The sequence below is a fragment of the Triticum urartu genome, chromosome 2A (genome assembly GCF_056163025.1).
Source record: "Triticum urartu cultivar PI428250 chromosome 2A, HENAU_Tu73, whole genome shotgun sequence".
In the NCBI taxonomy this organism is placed as follows: Eukaryota; Viridiplantae; Streptophyta; class Magnoliopsida; order Poales; family Poaceae; genus Triticum; species Triticum urartu.
The window spans coordinates 626,237,242-626,242,196 of record NC_141874.1 but is presented as its reverse complement, the minus strand read 5'-3'; positions in this window follow the sequence as shown (position 1 = coordinate 626,242,196).

Genomic DNA, 4,955 nt, shown 5'->3' with positions numbered 1-4,955 from the left:
CGTGCAGTATTGTCTTCGGCATAGCAAGGTGGATCACTCCTCGGAATACACCATGGAAGAGTTTTTAATACAAGGACAGTGTCCGGCCCTGCAAAATAAATTCCACATACCACCGTAGAGAGAATATTTCCACAAATCCAATTTGCTGACACGTTTTGACAACATGACATCATGCCATGTGCCGGTCACTATTCGAACCGTTTTTCCCAACCAGCTCTGCACATATCGCGAGGCAGTTTTCTTGACACGTCTTGTCAAAGCAGAGATCGTGTTCCCCTTATCATGGGATTCTCATCAATACGGACGTGGGTAACCCAGACGCGCCATCAATTGCGGCGCTTGGGGAATAAGCGGTTTTGCCGGGCAAGTGGGGAGACTCATCGCCTGCTCCGCCCTTATAAAGGGACAAAGATTTACTTTCTTTCACCCATGCCTTCTTCTTCTCGCTTACCCATTCCCGCACACTCGAACTCCAGTGCCCAAGCTCGCGTTCTCCTTCTCAAACCACTCCAAGCATGTCTGGAGCAGGAGGCAAGTGGATGGTCTCCTCCGTCACGGAGGAGAACATCAAAAAGTTACGGGAAGCCGGATACTTGTCTACGGATATCGTGCACCGGCTACCGAATGCGGGGCAGATCGTCCCTACGCCCAAACCCCATGAGAGGGTAGTTTTTCTCACCCACTTTGTCCACTGACTAGGATTTCCACTCCACCCGTTCGTCCGCGGGCTCATGTTCTACTACGGGCTGGATTTTCATGATCTGGCCTCCAACTTGATCCTCAACATCTCGGCGTTTATCGTCGTGTGCGAGGCCTTCCTCCACATCAAGCCCCATTTAGGCCTGTGGCTGGAGACTTTTAATGTCAAACCGAAGGTGGTGGTTGGCCAGCAGGCGGAGTGCGAAGGAGCCATGGTGGGCAAGATGCCAAACGTCACCTGGCTCGAAGGCTCCTATGTGGAGACCATAAAGGGGTGGCAATCGGGGTGGTTCTACATCACCGAGCCACGCGACACCAACTGGGTGGCGGCCCACAAATTCCGATCCGGAATCCCCACTCGACTCACCTCCTGGAAAGAAAAGGGCATGTCCTGGGGTTCTTCGACAGAGCTAACCGGAGTCCAGACCTGTATCCAGAACATGATGAACAAGAAAATTAAACTGGTCAATGTGGTCCAGGTTATGCTTGTCCGCCGGATCCTTCGTGCCAACGATGGGCATTCAATTTGTGGGAGTTCGACTCAACCAAGCACCAGATGCTGCGAGATCTCTACGACACGATGCACAGGGACGTCTGGAGGGTGCTGTTCAAGAGCGCTGAGATCCCTCCCCCTCTTATCGAAGACCGCGGACTCAGCGCAAAGCGCCATGCCGGTCCGATAAGCATTTCTATTTCTCGGGGTATTTATTTGCCCAGGTTTAGTTATGTGTAGGATCTAAGCCCCCATGTCACTAACAGGACTGGTTAAAGATGGCGGAGCAGCTCGGCAGCCCAGCCCCGCTGCCCAAAGATCCTGCAGACGCTCTTCTAATGAAGATGCTGACTCCGGCACCTTACGAGGTGCCAGCACAGAAGACCAAGAAGAAGACCGCGGGGACCCGAAAGGGTCTCCGGCGTACGATCGTATCGGAGTCATCGGACGATGACTCCAACGCACACTCCTCCCATGGAAACAAGGAGGAGGAGAAAAGTTCTCCCCCCCCAGCCGGGGGAGACAAGAAAAGGAAGGCCGACCCATCTGGGGAAGCCGTAGGGTCCAAGAAGGGAAGGACCCTCCTTCCGGACCGTGCCACGACGGCCGTGGACAGCGGCGACGAGTGGTTGCCCAGGGACAAGCCCCTGGCAAAGTCGTAAGTGTCCGGACACCATAGTACTTCATGATATGTTTTATTGTACTGCCTTTCCTCATGCCAAACATGATTATGCTGTCCGTCCCGAGCTCATCTCGACGTACCTTCGTCAAGTGGCTCGTTGGGCTCGTCGGATATGAACAGTGGTTATCTTCCGACCGCTTCCACCGCTCGCCTTATGGATAATGCCGAGGTGTTGTCCAAACAGGCACCGAGCCAAGGGGAGGCGGTCTTGGGGGCGCCTTGCGGCGACTTCCCGGACCCTGGGTACCAAGGGAGCGAGGCTCCTACGGGCTTCAAGTTTGGACCCCAGTCGGACACTACACCGGAACCCTCGATGGTTCCGGACTTCTGCAGGCGGTCCCCTGTCAAGGGGGGCCAACCATCCGTGCCAGTGTCCTCTGTCCAACCGGAGGCACCGGACAGCCTGCTGGAAGTGCTTCACAGCGCTTCCATCGATGAAGAACACCGCACTATCATGAGTGCGGTGGTTAAGAAGGTTCAGTCCGCCAAGAATGGGCTGACTGAAGCTTGCGCCAGCCTCCTAACAGGCTTTGAGGTACGCATTCAAAATATAAAAATATTATCGCATAGATAGTAGCCCCTGATGCTCTGTTCAGCGTTCGCGAGGATAAGCCGAATAGAGTATCAAATGACAACTCAGGAGTCTAATCAGAGTATGTCTATGTGTATGTGCAGGCTTCCCTGCTAGCCGCTGCCGCACGTACTGCGGAGGTCTCTACGCTGAAGCAGGACTTGAAGCGGTCCGAGGACGAGCTCAGCCTGACCAAGAGGCCGCTCGAAGAGAGCAAAGGTAAGAAATACCCCTGTCTATATAGTTAAAGAGAAGTTCTGGTATAAAGTAAAAGGATCATCATGGATTTGTCAAGGGCCACGACCGAGGTGGCGACCCTGAGGAAGGCATTGTCCGAGGCCGAAGACAAAGCGGCCAAGGAACGCATTGAACGGGAGAAACAAGAAGCCCGAGTGGGCGAGGTGCAGCAAGAGCTCGAGGCTCTCGCCAAAAAGCACGAGTCCTTGGAGCTGGACTCTAAAACGTGGGAGTCCGAGCTCGCGTAGGCGCTTGAAAGCATCCGAAGCGCCAAGGCCGAAGCCCACAAGGCCCTCCAGGAGATTGATGAGGCGAAGAAATAGTAGCGGGTAAGGCATTCAATATGTAAAGCAAGCATGTGAAGGAGAATTTCCTTTTTCTTACCCGAGTTCGGAGCTCTCCAGGAGCGTTTGCAGATCTTCCCCGCAGTGTGCTGGATGCCGCGGAATTTTACCGGGCTGAGGAGTGGAGCTCAATGGAGAAACTGTTCTGGTCTCAGTATACTGGGACCGAACACCCTGTGGCCTTGAGCGACCAGCTGAAGCAGTTGGTCGAACTTCACAAGGCGGCCGAACAGGCCATGAGGGGCCTTATAGTCCGGATGCGGAATGGCGAGCCCCTGTCCGGCAGCTACTTCGGTCTGGTGCGACGGCTGATCGAAGGTGCACGCAGGGCTTTTGCCCGGGTGAAGGTGCACTGGGCGAAGCTGGACGCCCTGAAGCTTGTGAAGGAGGGGCCACCGGAGGGCAAGGAGCATCGCCGCCCCAAGAATTATTATGAGGGTCTCCTGGAGGGATCCCGCCTAGTGGCAGATGAGTGTGCCAAGGATGTAGTTTTTGAATGAACATGCTCATGTGATCCTATAATATGAAACGAGTTCATTTGCGCCATGCGACGCTTTCTTAATTTAAAATATTACCTTCTGTGCGGTCGTTTATAAAATATGAGAGTTGGCCAGTCGTCGGCTTCTGCCCCGATGTAACTAGTATGGGGTGTTTGGGATAAACCTGAACACTCTTTACCCCAATTTTGGGTCCTCCAAGGGAGGTGTTCAGCGCAACGAACCAGGCAATCGGACTATAATGCTTTATCACTCTCACTTAGCCATAGAAGTCTATGATTTTAAATTTTGGTGAAGCCCCTGGTATTCAGAAGGCCGAATTTGGGGCGCTATAGACGCCTAAGCCGGACAAGGACGACTCCTTGTCCAAAGCGGAAAAAGTCTTTAAGGACTTGAGACCTCTCGAACATCCACTAGTCTCTCGCCTTATCATGACAGTCATTTTTTGGCTTTCTCTACTGAGGTGCTTGTCCGGAAGAACCGGGACACAATCGCAGTAGTTCTCCCAGTGCTACCTTAGCCGATATAGCGGAACGTAAGGTACCAAAGCATGGGAGCCGGGCAACCCAACATTTGACCAAAGACATGATTCGGAGCTAATGCATATAGTGCTATAAGTTCGGGGTGCCGCACTGTCAAAAGTGTTCGGACTTCTTGCGCTGTATTACGGGGTGAACGAGAGCGCCTGGCGTACTGACCGTACCCGAGCGTGCAGGTGCAGAATGTCGTAAATGGACATATAAGAGAAAGACAAAAACTTAAATAATGCAATAACAGATTAATAATATGCATTATTATTTGAGTAATACGTCGAGACATACTGGTACAAGTAGTGCAATAAGCACAAAGTGGGACAATTTGAAATGTCCTATCCCAAGGCAAGCTACGCATAAATAGTGAAAAGCGGGTATATCAAGTATTACGAGAGGCCACCTGGCGGTTCCCATGTTCATCTTAGCTTCTCGCATCCTTGGTTGTTTCTTCCGGAGTGTGTCCAGCAATCAGACTGCCGGAAAGGGCTTCCGAAGAGTTAGGCCCTGAAAGAGAAAAGGAATGTGAAAGGTGTACAACCCCTGGCATGGTTTAAGCCACAATGCGAGGCGTATCCTGATTGTGCCCCCGCTTATGTCCATGGTATTTTCAATGCGTAGTTACGTACGCGCGACACGAATTTTGTCATTGCACTGGGACTGGGACGGGGGCCGGATTGCTAGGTGAGCGTTGATTGCGCCAGGCGGTCCTGTTGCAGATTGTTCTGGACTCGCTTGAAGGTGTCCAGGGGCTGTAACGCCGAATGAGTGGTCTGCTTGAACAGGCTGCTTTGTGCCTCTGCTGCAAGGGCCGCAGTGTGCTCTTCTGTACGAAGCGAGCGTTCTGTGTTTCCATTAACTGTTATGACCCCGTGGGGTCCTGGCATCTTGAGATTGAGGTA